The sequence below is a fragment of the Gopherus evgoodei genome, chromosome 1 (genome assembly GCF_007399415.2).
Source record: "Gopherus evgoodei ecotype Sinaloan lineage chromosome 1, rGopEvg1_v1.p, whole genome shotgun sequence".
Classification (NCBI taxonomy): Eukaryota; Metazoa; Chordata; order Testudines; family Testudinidae; genus Gopherus; species Gopherus evgoodei.
In genome coordinates this window covers 206,985,613-207,004,732 of record NC_044322.1, presented here as the reverse complement: position 1 = coordinate 207,004,732, position 19,120 = coordinate 206,985,613, and the positions used below count along the sequence as shown (strand labels likewise).

The 19,120-nt window shown below is 45.0% G+C and overlaps 1 protein-coding gene across 1 annotated transcript in view; it reads right to left on the bottom strand.

Annotated features, from left to right (window-relative positions):
- Positions 1-19,120, bottom strand: part of GAP43 (growth associated protein 43) — a 74,379-nt gene that overhangs the window by 14,860 nt on the left and 40,399 nt on the right. The gene's annotated exons all lie outside the window — the stretch shown is intronic.

Genomic DNA, 19,120 nt, shown 5'->3' with positions numbered 1-19,120 from the left:
TCTGTATATAACTTCCTCCTTGTCATAATGGAAATGCCTCGTTGCCACAACATGGGACGCAGGCCTTGCATGTGCTCCTCTCCCCAATTGGACATGGGGAAAATGGTGCTCCCTGTTTGCAGCAAAAAGCTTTGGAAATTCTTCCAGTGCCTTCTGAACTGATAACAGCCTCTATCCCTGTGCCCTCCCCCACCCCACTCCACCCTCATCTCTTATTGACAAAAGAACAAATTGCTTCAGCCTTACTATACAACCCCACGCCCACCTCCCCTCCCACAGTCCAACAGATGCATACCGTTCATGATCCACCTCACTGCCCAGTGTCCATTAATATACACTCTACAAGGCTGATAAATTGGGGATTCATGAAACCTGCAAGCCTTCCACTAAGCCAGATTGCCATGGAAACCAGGGGTAGCCTCCAGCCTAGATATGCTCTAGGAATTAGATCTGCTCTTAACATGAGTGGCGTCTCAGAAAAGTGGGTTGACACCATCCCCAGTTTGTACCCTCTGAGGCAGCTGAGAATCAGTCCATCTTTTATGCCTCCAACACAAAGTATTGGGCCCAGGACAAGGGTAACTGAAGGACATTCTGTGCCCTGTATTATGCAGGAAGTCAGATTAGCTGATCTAATGGTCTCTTCTGGGTCTCACGTGCTATGAATCTATGAGTGCATGTTACACCTGGTGTAAATGACTGCAGTTGGGGCCTGGAACCTGGGACTTTTGACCAGGGTATAGAACAGAGTAGGAATGACAAAGCAGGAGGGAGGCCTGTCTAAAAAGTCTTACCCATGAGGACTAACCAATGTTTGCACAGGCATTCCTTTCCATTAAGATGGCTGCCAGTGGCATAAAGAATTCCAATTTTAATTAGAATCTGGGCATTTTTTAAACTACCGCTCACAGTTTGTGCCCTCAGGAGGGACTTTCCACCCTCTGAACTTTCTGAATGCTGCACCCAGCAAATAAGGGGCAGCTTCCTTTCAATAGCTGCCTTGTTTTAATTGGCTGACAAGCTTTTTACAATAAGATTTCAATTGCTCGGTTAATGAATTCAGGCTCAATGAGAGACCATCCCTGACTAGGCGGCTGTGAAAACAGCTCTAGATGACCGGAGCGCAGTGGCAAGCCCAGCTCTTTAATTACCCAATCAGCCCACACATTGGAAAATACAAGGCTTCTCCATTGTTGCCCAGTGCAGTGCAGATCTCTGGACAGCAGAGGGCACTGGTGTAATTCTTTTACTAGCTGTGGCATGAGTCTGCATAACAACTCAACTGAGCTCTGATAACGCTGGGAGGCCTGATCTGAGTAGTGTGACCAGATGTCCCAATTTTATAGGGACAGTCCTGATTTTTGGGTCTTTTTCTTATATAGCTGCCTATTACCCCCCACTCCCGTCCCGATTTTTCACACTTGCTGTCTGGTCACCCTATCTATGTAGGGTGTGGGATCCAATGCCTCAAGCAACCCAAATAAAGACTCCAACAAGCAGACATGGCCCAATGGAGGAGTTCTTTGCTGCTAAAGCTGATGAACAGACTCTAAAATTAATTTTATCAGTGAGCAGAACTGGGCCCTAGAATGCATGCTGGGTTTGAGTTGCCTTTCACACTGGGGTAAATTAGGAGTAACTGCACTGAAGGCAGGGGAGCTGCAATGTTGTGACACTCATGTGAGAGGGAAATCAAGACAAGGAATGTGTGTTCCCACAGCCATGACTGGAACAGGCAGCCCTGTAGCATTATAATAAACTCCTCCTCCTATAAGGGCCAGATGGAAACTGCCTGTATTCTTAGTACAGGAAATAATGTCTGGGTTATGCTGCCTAGAATCCTTAAGAGGTGAGTGCTTGATCTATCCTTGGAGAGTGACTGACAAGCCCCAGAAGATTGTTAGTAGTGAAGATTAAGGTCTCCCTGTTTCTTCTATTGAAAAATATCCCACAATGTGCACATAGTATGACAATTGCCCTTGACTGGTTGACCTTGAAACTGCCTCTTTCCCTAGTCAAGGAAAAGGCAATTAAAGAAATCCAGTCATTCTTTGCAGCAGTGACTAGATCAGGGCTGGCCCTAGATTGCATTAGCCAGCTAGGAAAATGTGTGATTGACTGTCTTAACTTAATCGGTCCCTGCTCATTTATTTCCTTCAACCCACACAGCTCAGCCACTTATGGCGTCATTTCCTCCTCACAAATATTGTCTTTGTCTCCACTGGTCAGAGTGTGGTGGGTGACTTTAGGTTCCGCACTCTGGCTACAGCAGTGATTTACAGGAAATGACCTAAAGGCTTCTGATAGGCATTTGGGACCCACAAATTGTATGGAAACATGAATAAGCAATTCAGGATTGCTGATTAACTGACCAGAAATCCCCTGAGCAGTTACCTACTGATCTTTCCATACGTCTCACTCTTTCAAGGTTCCTGTATGCTTCCCTGGATTGTCGGGTACATAGGGACCAGAAATGTAGTGATCCCATGAATATCCATCTGTTTTATCAGTGCTGCATCCTGACACCAGGATCTGACTACAGCACCAGTCCTTTAGACTAGTGAAGGAAACTAGTATTTTTTTCCCATTAGCAATGAGTAATATAGTGCACTAGCAGTTCCTTCCATGACTGCTTTGTCCCGGCTAGGACTTAGTAGACCCTGTGTGGTGACACTGGTCAGCACAGGTTGTGTTAGTCATTCAAGGAGCTACAGTGCCAGACAGAACCACAGGTTCTGTGTCCAGCAGCTTTGGTAACAAGTCTCCTTTCAATTCATTACAACTTAGTCCTGTGTCTTCCACAAGGGGCACTGCAGGCAAGACTATACAACAGGTCCATGTAGTATAAGTCCCTGAATATACAGACAGGTGCATTTTATACAGGCTGCATGCCTCCATCACATGCCAGCCAGGCTGGGTGAATGTCACACTCAGAATTTCCGTGTGGTAGCCCATTAAACTGTCACTCCCCAACTAGGCTGGCCACTTTGCTCATTTCTACAAGCACAAGTGTGGAAGGGATATTTGGTAGAGAAAAGGGTTGTAGGGTTGTCTTCTCCATTACTCAGGATTGGCTGGCACTTTCCCTTTAATGCCTATGGTAAAAATCAGTGATTCCATCCATCTTTCTCACAGTCGTTTGGCTGCAGACCTGAAGAAGGTTTCTAGCTTGAGACACAAAGAAACGTTTTCTTTCACACTGTGTATCTGTTGAGTGCTGTGACAAGTGGGGAGCTGAAGCTCCTTGAGACCGAAGTCTGCTGTTTATCCAAAGAACATCTGCTGGACTGGCAGCAGTGTAGGGTTGCCAACTTTCTACTTGCACAACACTGAAGACACTTTTCCTGCTCCCTGCCACTCCCGTCCTCTGATGCCTTGCCCTCCCACTCACTCCAACCCCTCTCGCCCCATTGCTCACTCTCCCCATCCTCGCTCACTCATTTTCACTGGGCAGGCTCAGGGAGTTGGAGTGTGGGATGGGGTGAGGGCTCCAGTTGGGGATGTGGGCTCTGGTTTGGGGCCAGAGCTGAGGGATTTAGGGTGCAGGAGGGGCCTCTGGGCTGGGGCTGAGGGGTTTGGAGTGCACAGGGAGCTCTGGGATGAGGCAGAGGGTTGGAGTGCAGGAGGTGAGGGCTCTGGCTGGGAGTGCAGGGGTTGAGGGGTTTGAGGTGTAGGAGGATGCTCCAGGCTGAGACCAAAGGGTTCAGATGGTGGGAGAGGGATCAGCACTGGGGCAGGGGGGGTGGGGTATAGAAGGGGGTCAGGGGTACAGGCTCCGGGTGGCACTTACCTCAAGCAGCTCCTGGAAGTAGCAGCATGTCCCCCCTCCAGCTCCTATGTGGAGGCGCGGCCAGGCAGCTCTGCGCACTGCCCTTTTCACAGGCACCATCTCCGCAGTGCCCAATGGCTGACATTCCCAGCCAAGGGGAGCTGCAGAGCCAGCGCTTGGGGCGAGAGCAGCATGCGGAGCCCCCTGTCTGCCCCTATACATAGGAGCCAGAGGAGGGACATGCCACTGCTTCCAGGAGCTGCCTCACTGTGCTGCTGGACTTTTAATAGCCCGGTCAGCAGTGCTGACTGTAGCCACCAGGGTCCCTTATTGACTGGGTGTTCTGCTCGAAAACTGGACACCTGGCAACCCTACAGCAGTGATATGTGTTTCCTCTTGGTGCCCTGGCACTGGGCCTCACCCCTGCCCTAGAAGAGCACCCTCTATCGGCAAGAGTGGGGTTCAAATTGCATGGCCCATGTGCTCTGGCTGCCCTGCTGAGACTGCCCACAAAGGGTGACAGTGGTGGTGGGTTTTGTAATGTGTACCCCAGTCTACTGAGAACTAGACAGAGATACTCCCTCCACACACACAGAGACTCATTTCACATAACCATTGATATATTAAGTTTGAGAACTTTGGAGCCACCTCTTCTCATCTGCCATCCCTAGTTGAACTCTGATCACTGTCCAGCCATCACCACCCAATGGTCCATTGGCCAGAATACGAAGAGAAGGTGGAGCGGATAGCTGCTGCTACCACAAAGGATCGTCAATGAAAATGAATTTAAATGCATGTACTAAAAACTGTTTAAGCGATTTAAGGGTCCGTTGTTCGCCCAAAATTCTGATTGCACTCTAGGTCCTGCAAATGCAATGCTTGCAGAACTTCTATTACAATTGATGGGCGTTCCATATAGGAAGGCCACAGGTCTCAGTGGACAGAGCACTGGACTGAGCATCAGGAGAGCTGGATTGTAGTCATGGCTCTGTCACTGAATTACTGTTTGGCAGTGAACAAATCATTTCACTTCTCTGTGCCTCAGGGTCTCCTTTTCTGAAGTGGGGCTAATGATCCTTACCCTTCTCCATAAGTGCTTTGAGAGCTAGAGCAGCGAAGTGCTATGTACATGGTAACAATTGTTATTTTGATATTGACATTTGAGCTTGCAGTGCGCAAATGATGTAGGATGGGCCCTAATATCCCAAAGCATCAACGGAATACACATGTAAACAAAGGGCCAGCCCCCTCAATTGGTTTAAGTCAGAGTAGCTCCAGCTGAGAACCTGGCCCATAGAATTTACAAATAAATACCTTTTAAAATAGTTGAAAATCAGTTGCCTCCTTACTTATCTACCTTGAACTGAATTCAGAGTTCAGTTTTTTAACTCTGCTACAGTCTGGCTCCTAAAACAGTGTCAGGAACTCAAGGAACTCCGTGGCCCACCATAGGTCTAAATTCAGGTCGTGGCAGGTTAAAGAGCTTCTCATTGACCAGAAAGACCATATAGTATGGTATTTCACTAAATATCAGAACTTGGATGGAGCTCGCCAAAGAACAACTAAGTGCTGCAGCTGATTCAGTTAGGGACACTGTTCTCTGTGAGTTGATACTTAACCAATGTGCCCCCATCATGCTAAGGCACACGTGTCTGCCGCAGGAGATATCTTTCAATAAGCTGTACAATCAGTAGTCTCTAAAGGTCCTATGGCACTTTTCTCAGCAAGGGGGGGTCGACACTGGCAAAGTTCCAATTTGGTTGCTTCCTTAAATTCCTCTGCAGCTTAAACTGGACCTTATATTCTTTACTTCTTTCCCCAAAAGGTTGTATAGTGAGGCTGTTTACTACTGAACAACTACTATGTACCACCCCAGACATGGCTTTGTTTCAATGAGGAAGTGTTTGTAAATAGTTTTGAGAGAGTTGTGTGAAAGACGTGATATATTAATAATTAATAGTAAGTAATGTGTTGTCATCATGAATAACCATGACTATTGGGATCAGGACCCATGACTGCAATGTTTATAAAAGAAATGTTATCATAATGGTTCAAAAGGCTTTAGCAATAAGTGTTACTACAGTGTTGTGGGCCATAAAATGTTGTAGTGGAGTTTATAAAGGTTGAGAGAATGAGAACCGATTTCAAATGAAGGAAAGTCATTTCTATTACAACAGCTCATGGAATCCATATTGACCATCTCCCCATGTTGCACTGCAGTCCCTGGCATCTCTGTGGAGCAGTAGTAGATTTCAACTGAAACACAGGAACCCAAGTGCAGCCAAATGGGAGAGAAACCAATGGAAAAGGATGGGAATAGGGCATATCCTTGAAACCATTCAACCTAGCAGATTCCATGGTGACACCTAAATTGTTTCTCTGTGCAGCTGCTGCTCCAATTCATGTAGGCACATATACCCCAAAAAACCCACACCGATGTTCCAAAACACAGAAAAACTTCAGTACACACAACCTCCTCCCCAAAACACCTCTCTCAAAACAACTCCCTCCCAACACACACACACACACACATACAGTGTTGTTATCATAGGGTCAGTTGTGGTTTACTCCCCCTTTGACCTTCATTCTTCTACATCTGATACCCCACATGGTCAACACCAAGCCAAATAGAACATGCATCAGAAAATAGTCAGGTGTCTGAAGGGCTTTGAAAGAGCTAAAATAGACCTTTTGTCTCCTCCAACAGAAAGGGAAGATAGAAAGCCAGTGTCTTCCAAAGTGGGTTAACTCATGTCATGCCACACATTAGAATTCATGCAGTCAACATTTAGATAGGGGAAGAAACATACAAATCCTTCACTAGAGAGTGTAGGAGAATCAAGCCCCTAGACTCCCTTAGACTCACATGAACTTATCAAAGGGGAACTTAATGTGGCAGGATGGCAAAGTGTAACATGGGCCTTATTTTTCGTTGGCTTGCCTCTAGTGTCATTACTTACGCTACTGCAAAGGAGGAATGGCACCCTTCTGATATAGTGGCATTGTGCACCCACTTTGTACAGCTGTAAATGACTAAACAAGGCAGGAGTCCAGAATCAGATCCTAAGACCTTGTACCGAGATATATGGCTCTTTTGTCAAGTCATCCTATGGAAACAAGGTGGTTGAGGTAATATATTTTATTCGACCATCTTCTGTTGATGAAAGAGAACAACTTACAAGTTACACAGAGCTCTTCTTTGGGGCTTCAACAGGAATTGATCTAATAAAAGATATTACCTCAATTATCTTGTTTCTCTAGTATCTTGGGATCAACATGGCTACAACACTGCAAACAAATCATCCTAGGCTCAAGTGCTAACACCATTGGTGAAATCCTGGCGCTATTAAAGTCAATAGGGGTTTTGCCACTGACTTCAATGGGGGCCGCGATTTCAGCCCAAGCATTCAAATCCAGCCATTACTACTGGATCATGCTAGCTGGTGGGTCCACTTAACTCCACATAGAAAATAAGTGTAGTTAGAGGGAACTAAGGAGCTAGGACAAAGAAGGTCCCAAACCCTAGGAGCAATTATGATGGGGACGAAGCATAGGATGAAGTTTATGTCATGTTATTGGTTTTGAGTTACCAGTAAAGCCTAGTTCCAGGAAGGGGATGAATTTAGATACTCAGTTATGTCTGTGCTGTAATGAACTCAGCCCATTTGCACTTACACTGAACCCCTCACCTTCCCTCTTTACACATTGCATCAAGTCCACATGCCAAAGTGCCAGAAGAAAGAAGTACATCAAGAAGAGCATGGGGTTTTAAGGTGTAATCATCCCCTATTTTAACTTATATCTTCTTACACCTTCTTCCAGCTCCCCCAGGGGATCTACTTTAGGTTCCCACAGCTCAGCTTCCCTAGAGTCAGCAATGTTGAGAATTCTAGTATCAACAGGTCCTGGCTGCTCACACCTTTCTCAGCACTGTGTCTATGAGGCCTTCTGTAGCACGAGATAGCAGATATTTTTCAAATGCAAAAGTGACTTCTTATCTCTTCAGCAAGTATTATAGCTCCACCCGGGTCAGGGTCACATCCAGTCATCCTCACTAACATCCCCTCGCCTCCATCTCTTGCTTTTCATACCTGTTGCTCTCCTTCATGATGAAAAGGAGACATTTGCTATTGGCAAAAAAGATGGATGGAAGCTATGTGGTACCATAACCAGTAGTTAAGTGTGATTACTGATGACTATTTAAGCCTATTTACATGAAAGCTTTGAGTCTCATTGTTGCCAGGGTTAAAAAAAAACACAGTCTTTTCCATTAGAGGTTTATCCTGGTCTAGCCTTCCATAGCTCTCTGTCTTTTCATGCACTCTACATGTGACAGCTGTACAATATGGGCTACTGTATGCTAGGAACTCAGCTGAGATCCTCAAACCCATCCAAGTGTCCCATGGATTGAATGAAGTGTCTAAGGACACAGGAAGAAAAGGCTAAAGTCAAGACTCCTTGTATTGTGCAGTGCATTAGATCTACATTATGTGGCAAGGCCTCTCAGAATTATACAACAAGACCCGTGGAATTAGGTAGAAAGTCCCAGCATAGTGGAGAGACCACCTTCACCAGCAGCCTGTTGTCACAAACCAGCCAAGCCTCCAGAGAACAGCCTACCACAGCCTACAACCACCCCCCCACCATCCAGCTTATTCTCACAAGTTAACTTGAAGCTCCTCTTCTTCCTTGAGAGATGCACAGCAGCCACCCACGGAAGGTTTCTTCTCAGAGTTGACCCTGGCGCAACAGGGAGTCGGCAGAAGGGGGTTGTGGCTGAAGAGCTGATAAAACTGAACTGGTGGGTGTGTGGAGCTTGTTGGAAGAGATGCCTCCCTTGAAGATGTTCTAAAATCCAGAGAAGGAGAGCAAGACCCTGTTTTTGTGGAGTTTTGTAATTCCATAGGGCAGGAATGTCCCTAGCTGTAGAGGTCCTAAGGAATACACAATTGGTGCCAGCCTGCTTTTGCTTCACTCTGGCAAAGCTCCTAAGGAATGCAGGAAGGAACTACTTTGCTCAGCTTCTTGGGAGCTCCAGAGCCAAAGAAATGCTTGTCCTGCAGAGCTCTGATTCTCCACAAGAGCAGGAGCTGTGCCCCAGCAGAACTCAGCATTGCAACCGACTGCTCCGAAAGCATCCTGCTCCTGTCTACAATTTTTGGCCTCTTTAGCTACCGGTCCACTCTACAGCCAATCATGTGTTTCAATACAAGATGTATGCAGCATTTTTACAAAAGGGAGAATGATCAAGTCAGGAAAGGGACCTGGAGATGACTATAGAGAGCTCAATAAAGACCTCAGCACAATGTGCAAATGCAGTCAAAAAAACAAACAGGATGTTAGGATGCATATGGAACAGGATGGAGAGCAATAAAGAAGATATGAAAATGCCATTACATAAATCTGTGATGCAGCCTCCCTTGGAACATTGTGTGCAATACTGGTCACCCCATCTCAAAAAGGCTGGACTGGAGAATGCTTAGAGAAAAATTACCAGAATGCTCAAGAGCCTGAAAAAGCTCATATATGAAAATACTGGGATTGCTTCTCATAGAAAGGAGATGGATAAGAGGAGACATAATAAAAATGAACGGCCTACAGAAGGTAGATTGGAACCTTCTGTTATCCCTGTCTTATAATACAAGAACAAGGAGACATTAATGTACTTAAAGTGTGGCAAATTTCACACAACATGTGATTAAACTGTGCAACTCACTGCCAAAGTAAGGTGTTGAGGCAAAGAATTTAGCAAGATTTAGAAGGGGATTTATAGTTACATGGCTATCAAGAATATCCTCAGTTATCATAATAGCAGAAATGTTCAAAGGGATATTAAACCTCCTGCTTTCACAATTTAAGACAATGTCTAGCTAACATAGATCAGGATGAGCCCTAATATAGGGGGAAGATTAACCCACATCTGTCTGCTGTGGCATTCTTTCATCTTCCTTTGAAGCATCTGGTACTAGCCACTGTTAAAGGCTGGATACTGGACATGATGGATTTTGGCTGTAATGTTATATAGACATATACACCTATCACATAAAACTGGAAGGGACCTTGAAAGGTCATGAAGTCCAGCCCACTGCCTTCACTAGCAGGACTAAGTACTGATTTTGCCTCAGATCCCTAGGTGGCCCTCAAGGATTGAGCTCACAACCCTGAGTTTAGCAAGCCAATGCTTAAACCACTGAGCTATCCCTGGTAATTCCTATGACCCTATGCAACCATTTGCATGGCTGCATAATTTCAGAGTGCATAGGTCCACCTTAGCCAAGTCCATGGACCTGCTGCATGGATTGGAAGTGATCAAGAAATGTTCATCTAAACTGATCACACTGACCAGGTGGAATTTGCCTAAGCCTATCATTTTATGGATGAATTAGTGCTTTCACCTTAAAGGAATTGCAGCACAAAGGACAGAACTGTCTAACCCTGATGGCTCTCTTGGATTTGATCCTTTGGCTAATAAATCCCAACTGATACTTGATATGCTTAGAGCCCAGCTGCAATGTTCAGCCTAGCAGCTCATGCTATACAGAGAATCCATGGCTGCAATGCCCTGCATGGCTATGACTGTACGGCATGTAGCAGCTAGCTACATTTCACAGAGATCACTCTAGCTGTCTAGCATTGATTTTATATTGCCAACCATCACCTTAGTATATGAGTGCCTTCCATTTAAAAGCAATAGCAACAGTGAAGTGCATTGTGGACTTTGTGGAGTCACTGGCATTTTTCCCTTTTTGGGGTCAATACTCTGCATGGGCTAGGGGTTTTTGTTTTGTTTTTGGTTGGTAGGAATAAAAGTGGGGTGCTTGTATTGTGAGCATCATGGTTGAAAGGCTTCCTCAACAATAGCTAGGTTCTTGCTTCACCTGATCTCATTGGGAAGATTGTTCATAGCCAGATCCCATATAATTATTACTAAACACAGTTATTACCATGAATATAAGCAGGGCTTGAACTCAGGTCCTTCTGCTCCAAATTTACAACTCCAACACACATTATGTAAGGAGAACCTCATTCAGTGATAGTTTTAGTGTACATACTGGAGCAGGTAGAATGCTCCATCCTGTAAAGTTTCTATCCACAAATCTGCTACAAACCTTTTGAAGATGTGATGTCTGCTGCTCCTTTGCTCTGCACCTTGTGTAGTCATTTGCACCAGTGCAAAATGCATTCATAAGCATTTTACACACACTTTGTGCTGATGCAAATGACTATAGTGCCCGGGCCAAGCTGGGGAAGCTATGATCCAACCAGCAAGCCAAATCCAGTAGTGAATCCTGTTCACATGCCACCTGAGGCACATTGCGCATATGCTAAGAAGAAGACTACAGTGCAACAGAAAATCAGGCTCAGGCTTTATAGTGCTGGGGCATGCTATGAGCAATGCTAATGTTTGTTCTTAGCTTGTAACTATAGAGCATTACAGTAGACAAGAAGTGCTGGCAAACTGGCTTGCAGGTTACAATTACACCACTGCTCCCCTGGGGAAATGTGCATGCATCACTTTCCTATGCTACTTTTTGTAGATGCAGAGATAAGTGCAACTGAAATAAGTATGCTAGTAAAGGTGCTCTGTATTGTGCCAGTGATGCATAGACCAATGCTAACATTTCAGTTACACACTGATCCTCCAGTGTAGATCAATCAGACCATACACACTAGCAAGTACAGTACAAGAGACAGTGCTGCCCACAGGCAAATCTTTATATAGGCAATGCTCCCTAGGTTGTCCCTGGGTCAATATTCTGATACAAATCAAAACAAAGCTTTTACATCCTGAAAAGTGTCCCTGGAGACTTGTGTTCTCTAAGGAAGTGAGCGGAAGTGATGACTGCTTGTGTGCATTGCTCCTGGGATGTAGAGCCCTCTGGGAACTGCAGACCTGCCAGACTTGTAAAGTGATTGTAGGCTGACTGATTATTCCATTGTAGTGGGGAGACTGCTCCATTTTAAGGTTATTTCACCAAGCAGGAGAGCATTCTTCATTTCTGTACAAAGGAAGAACAATTTGCTTCCCTAGGCACATTTACTAGTTGAGATTTCTGTGCTTCACTGTATTCTTACCTGGTGTTCTAAGAGTGCTTTTGATATGAGGGTGAGCCAAATTCAGAGGTGAATTTAAGACAATCTAGGAAAGACAAAAGGCAGTCTAAACGGGTGTGACTCACACCTTCTCCTGCACCCCACCATGTTCACCCACACCAGCTATCATAGACTCCCTCAAATTAACCAGACTGGAGTCTGATCTCTCTTTACACCTATCTAAATCTGGAGTAAATCCGCTGACTTCAGTGGAGACACTCCAGACTTAAACCAATGCAACTGAGAGTAGCATGTGGCTCGCTTAATTAGTCCGTGTCCACACTACAGACTTTGGTTGGCACATGTTACATTGGTATGCAGACGCCAAAGTTTTTATATCACCCGGGCATAAGCATACTTGGCTGCTTTTGTCAGTGATGTGTGTACGCACCAGAAGGGCATGTGTTGATGCAAAGTATGGTAAGACGATTGATAGGTATCCCAGCATGCCATGCGCTGCCATCCAGAACAATACATTTTGGGCCATTTTTGCAATGTTTTGTGGGATAGTAATAACTCACCCAGAGAGCTCTGGGAGATAGAGGTCAAATTCCCAGCATGCAATTTTCTCCGTCCCATAATGCCATCCATATTCCTTAGTTTTTAATCTTTTTTAAAACAATCCCACAATCCCATGCAGCACTTTTCAGTCTCTGCCATCTCTGAGAGAATCATGGTGCCCACAGAGTTCTGCACTATTCTCCTGAGTGTTGCAAATACACAAGGCATGAGTCTCCTGTATTTGCAGATCCTCAGGAAGTAATGCAACAACCAGGGACATGAGGATTTCTTCAACGACCATTTGCAGTGGGACATAGCAAAACCCCATTCAAGGTTGTTGTTGGTGTTCACAGAGCAGCTGCAGCTGGTGGAGAACTGCTTCTGGGCTTGAGAAATGAGCATTCACTGGTGGGATAGCATCATAATGCAGATTTGGGATGACGAGCATTGGCTACCAAATTTTCAGATGCGAAAAGCCACATTCCTGAATCTGTGTGCTGAGTGTGGCCTACCCTCCAGCTCAGGGACACCAGAATGAGAGCTGCATTGACAGTGGAGAAGCAAGTGTCGATCGCACTCTGGAAGCTTGCAATGCCGGATTGTTACTGGTCAATGGCAAATAATTTTGGTGTTGAAAAATCCACAGTGGATGCCATTGTTATGCAAATGTGCGGGGCCCATTATTCGTCTCCTGCTATGCAGGACTGTGACTCTCAGCAATGTGCAGGAAATAGCAGATGGATTTGCAGCAGTAGAGTTCTCCAACTGCGGTGGGGCAATAGCTGCATCTCTCTATTTTGGCACCAGAGCACTTTGCCACAGAGTACATTGACAGAAAGGGCTACTTCCATGGTTATGCGAGCATTGGCGGATCACTGGGGACACTTCACCAACATCATTGTGGGCTGGTCAGGGAAGGTGCATGATGCTCGCATCTTTAAGAACACAGGACTGTTCAGAAAGCTGCAATTAGGGACATTCTTTTCCAACTGGCAGATTACCTTTGGGGATACTGAAATGCCAATAGTGATTTTGGGGAGCCCACTTACTCCCTTGCTCCCCAGCTCATGAAACTGTACACTGGCCGTGAATCAAAGGTGGAGAGACTGCCTGCTGACTTTGAATAGCCAGACCTAAGGGCTATTACAAGAGCCAGACTTGGAGCTATGCGGTTGTGGGAGGCTTTGAAAGAGCACTTTAACTATGAGCCACAGTAGTATTCTCTGCCAGAGTGTTCTCTGGGCCTGGAACTTTGCGTGCCGCTAAGAATTGTGTAGTGTTTGCTGTATATTAATAAATGTGACAGAGTTTTTTCCTTAAGCCATGAATTCTGTGGTGCTTGGGGTGCATTTACAAGTGCTGTTTGCTTTGAGTGCCACTATGCATTCTGCAATGTGCGTTGTGAGTTAATAAAGATAATTTGGTTGTCCCAAAATTGAACTTTATTGAGTAGAAAAAAACACAGTGCAGAAAATCCGTGGGCAAAGAAACCATAGGCAATGTTATACACATTTTCAACATAACTTAATGGGGTGAAAAATTAGAAATATAAAGGAAATAAATGTTTATGTCCATGTGAGTAAAGAAATGTAATCCACTGTGGCTACGCATACACCAGTTGTGATGCTCACAGGTCATTGTGTGTGAAGCTGTGGGTTTCCTTGCTGTATCCTGGAGTGGAGTGTGGTAGGGATAATGATGTGGCCCATGATGCCTTGTGGTATGTTGGGCAGTTAGGGAGCAGCAACAGCGGAGTGCTCCAAGCACTGCAAAAGTGGAGAGTCCAGGATTTTTGGACCTGTAGGCCAGTCAAGGTCTGCAGCATTTGGGTTTGCTGCCTGAGAAGACTCATTATGTCCTGGTGCATTTCACTTTCTTACACCTGCTGAGACTCCTGGACTTCTCCTTTCCTCTCTGTCTTTCTCCATATTGTCAGTCATATTGGTCTCCCAGGCCCTTCGTTCATGGGCTGATGCAGCATGGCTTGCAGGAACTTGCTGAATGTGTTCTCCTTAGTCCTCTTCTTTTTCCTGCTCATCAGGGCCAGGCATTCAGCGGGCGTGGCAGGGGCATCCCTCCAGGCCACCATACCAGAAGCTGCTGATAAAAACAGACAGATGTACCATTGGATTTACAGCCACATGGAAAGGGAAAGATAAATTTCACAACACCCTTCCCTGATTCCCACAAACACTTTTAATGAGAAATGCTTATTGACACTTCAGCTGTGGAGCACCCCTGCGCGGCACTGTTCTCCAGCCCCAGCCAGGGTGAGTATGGCCCACAGGGACGATGGGAGTGAGCAAAGATTATCTGTTGCATGAAGTTATAACATTTCAGCCCCTATTCCAGTCCCTATTTCAGGGGATGAGTATAGGACAATGGCACTGGATATTGGCACCATTTCCCACAGTCAGTGGTGATTTTAGCTGGTATCTCACTCCTGATGGTCACAAAGGCACAGAGAGCACAGCTGCTGCTGGCATCCTTAAGCCGCCCGGCTCTGTATGCTGCTACCTGTGTACTGCAGTGGTACCAGCTGAACTCATTGTGGAGTGGCGTGGGAAAGTGTCCTACCACGGAGGAAGAAATAAAGCTGCCATCCCTAGAAACCTTCAGGAGAGTATTGCAAAGGACTTCCGTGCAAATTTCATGGAGACCTCTCAGGAGGCTATCCGGGACATGACTATATACCTAAACAAAGAACTCCACATGAACACATTCACCCTGCCACCTAGTCCAATAGGGGTATGAAAAGCAGATGCCAACTCTACCTCTGTTTATTGTATCACTACCTCTTCTCATAGAAGTAAAACAATGAAAAGTAGATACCTGTGTCTTAGTAACTTGGGGATGGGCCAGGCGCCATCTTTAAATGTCAATATTTTGAGGAAAAATGCATGCACACACTTACCTGAGTTCCCTTCCCCTTCATCAGGATCACCCGCATTTGCTTGGCGGGACTGGCTACACTGTGGCAGAATTTCCAAGGGGTCCTGGAGTTCCCAGCCACGTTTCCCTCCTCCTCATTCTTCATGGCAGGGGTCACTATCTTGGACTTCTCCGAGGTTCCACAGTGTTCTGCTGGGTGCCCATGGAGTCTCTGCCAAGTATGGCATGCAGTTCATTGTAGAAGCAGCAGGTCTGCAGTCCAGCACCAGATCTGTTGCATTCCCTGGCCTTGTGGTATTCCTGGCAAAAATCCTTCTGCTGATCCCTGTTGTACCCCTTTCCCTGTATCCCCCTGCATTCTGCTCATAGGTCTCCACATTTCTATGGGTGGTCCCTAGTTGTGCTTCACAGCATCTTCTCCCAACAGGCCCAGGAGATCCAGTACTTCCAGTGTAGTCCAGGCAGGAGCGCATCCAGTATCTCTTGGTGTGCGTGGAGCCAGCATGGTTGGTGGGGGTGCCGGTTGCACTCAACAAAGGTGAGCCGCTTGGTGTGCTTATGAGGTGGGCAATCAGGAAAAGACATTTCAAAAATATGCAGGGGCCTTAAAGGGGTGGGGGTTGTGGGTGGCTTCTGGTCTCTATGACCCTTGGACAGTAGAGTTTAAAATCGTGACCAAAGTGATCACTGTCTCAGGGAATGGGGCACTGTGGAGGACTGTTAGCGTCGACACAGGTGTCTATACTTGCACTGCATTGACCTCAGTAGATTGACAATGGCCCCATGCCGTCTGGGGAAGCAGTTTTACTGTGTCGTTGTAACAGGCACTTACATCACCGGGAGACAAATCTGAGTGCAGAGACATGCACATAAAGGTGAATGCAAGGCGACTTACGTTGATCTAACTTTGTAGTATAGACTAGGCCTTAGACATGCACCTCCTTACCAATATGTAAGGTAGATACTCCTTACACTTCCCTGCTGACTTTGTCCCACTGAGTAGGACAGAGTTTAAGGGGCCAGAAGCCAGGAATGTGGCAAGAAAAGCAACAAACAGGAGAGTGTGAAGAAATGTAAATTTAAGTAGGCCACCTCCTAGTTTAACTTACATCTTCTCCCAGCTCCTCAGATTGTACGTGGCATCAACCTACATCTACACACAGGGAAGGGGATGTGAGGGGGGTCTAAGGATTCTAACTTAGGTCAGCCTCTGAATTTGGCCCCATGGCTCATTCATGCCTTATCCTGGGTAGAACCCCACATCTTTGCTTCATGGTCCAGCAGCCCTAATCAGAATTATTTTGAAGGTGCTTTATAATAAAAATTCAGGGAACCCTGAGGCACCAAATAAATTAATACTGGACACTGGATTGCTTGGTTAAAGCCAGTTTCCAAAGCAGTTACCTAAAAGACAAGCTTAATAGAGTATCTCAGGCTGAACAGTTGGGGGATGATGGGTGTATTAGTAGAGTAAATACTGTTCTGGAGGAGCTGCCCCACTTCCTGTTCACTGCAGAAATGTTTAACTTTAAGCATTACAGGTAATGCAATTTGGTTAATTGATTAACTCATTCATTCAGTCTCTCCTTTTCTTTCTTTTACTCAGATGCAGAGGTAAAAGACCTCCCAAGCATGTAGGTCAAATGCCCTCATCCACTGCCAGTGGTACCCCAGGAACATACCCGTAGATGAGGTGATGAGTGTAGCAAAATTCTACCCAAATGAACAACACCACACAAATGTAGAATGACCTGCACTTACTCTTCATAGTAGTAGCAGCCAAGCGTGCCATGGCAATGAGCCAACCAACGAAGCTGGCCAGTAGCCAATTTGATTTATTTATTTTTGGCAGCCTCACACTGCATAGTTCGGTGCTAGTCTTCAACCACAAAAATGATAAAAGATGAACTTTGAAAGCCAAGAGAATGACTTCAAGGAGAAATAGCCTGATAGAGCTGAAAGAGGAGATTTTGAGAAAAGCTGAAGAGATCAGTCCCTGGACTGGCAGGGTGCTGGAGTGACAGATGTTTAGTAGTCCTTGCTCTTTCATGGATGACCAAGCCACCACAGCACTGCTGGGAGTTGGCAGGATAATGCATAACTAAATGATGACTGAGGGGACATGGTCACTGTGTATGAGTCTAGGAAGGGAGTAAACGCCAAGGAAGGAGAAGCATTGTTCAGAGGGACACGGTGGAGTGATAGGATGCAATTAGGAAAAGAAAAACGTAGGCTGTGTATCAGGGAACATTTCCTAGCCGTGAGATGTAGGAAACACTGGAAGCTCCATTGTGGTAGCCCTACTGTTGTGAAAGCCCTTCACAACTAGACTAGGCAAAGTACTGTGGAACATATTTAGACTCGGAAGGGTTAGAAAAACGTCGATTTCACCTTATGCACACAAACAGATGAAAAAATATTTCCATCAATAATCATAACATATGACAGACAGGCAGAATAAGAAAAATGCCACTTGAGAATTTAGAGTTTGATTTAAGGCTGTTTGCTTTGTATATTTTGACACGATGTTGACAATTTGTGTTTTAATGGTTGTAAAGCCTTAACTTTTTGAATCTCAGTATCTCCCATCATTAAATAATTATCTGACCCCCTCCACACACACACACACACACATAATTTCCCCAAACTGTGAACATTTAAATTAATAAAAATTGAAAAAGGCTTACAAATAAACATGGATATTGATGTCAAAATTATAAAAAAATTAAAATCAAATTCTGCCATGCCTAAATACATATTGCAGGGAACAATCCCACATCAGGGAAATGGATAAAAAGACATATTGGATCTTTTTTTCCCCATCTCTAATTTCTGTGATCCTAGAACACACCAACTGTGTGAATTTGTGATTGGAAAAGCTGATCAACTAGTGGGAAATGAGATTTTGTTACCAATATTCATTAACATTCCAAAGGGAATTTTGATTTGACTGTGGTCACAAACCTTCTACATTTGCTTTCTGAAAACACTCGAGAGCTTGAGTTCCGCTAGCAAGAATATCAAATGAATATGAATAAAAAGCAAATGTTGTGCTTGAATATTCAAATATTCACTGAAAGCTAATTTTAAAAAGTGTATATGCAATGGTAAAATTTACAACTCACTCTGTGATGGCAAGCTAAGCTATTTACTTCTGTTAGAGCGTGAACTGCAAATTGTATATTCAATTGTAGTGGTCACAATTCCAGTGATCTGCGGCCAAGAAATATTTACTGAAGAAATTTGCAAATAATTTAGAATTAGGTGCAAGAATATTGTAAACAGCTCACTGACAACCTGCAAACAAAATAGATGAAAATAATCAAATCAATATCTGCTGTAATAAATTACTTAGCTCTGGTCATTACAATGGAGCTGGTGCATGTACGTCCTCACTATTAAAGGAGATGATAACAGCCAAATGAAAGGGATGTTGCACCTGTGCCAAGGGAGTGCAGAGTGGGTGTAAAATTCTACCAAATCAAGATTCTCTGGTTGCTCACTCCAGTGATGGCATTTTACACCCACTTTTGCACAGGTGTAAAGGTTGACACAGAGGGCAAAACAGTGGAGAATCAGGCCCTAAAGAATCAAAGCTGAGGGCATGAATTCAGGGGGTTGTCTCTGGACAGGCCCAAGGTAAATGAGGTTCAAAAAATCCCTTCAGAATCTGCTTTCACCATAGATCTGGATTCAGACTCTTGTTACCCTCAAAAGATTCCCTGCACTGGAGTCTGTCTTCTCCCTTCCACCCATTTAGCCATATCCCATATCATACAGCTTCCACAGGTATTTCCACAAGCTCAGGGATCTATTATGAAAATCTCTCTCACCTTTTCCTGAAACACAAAGATGACTGGACTG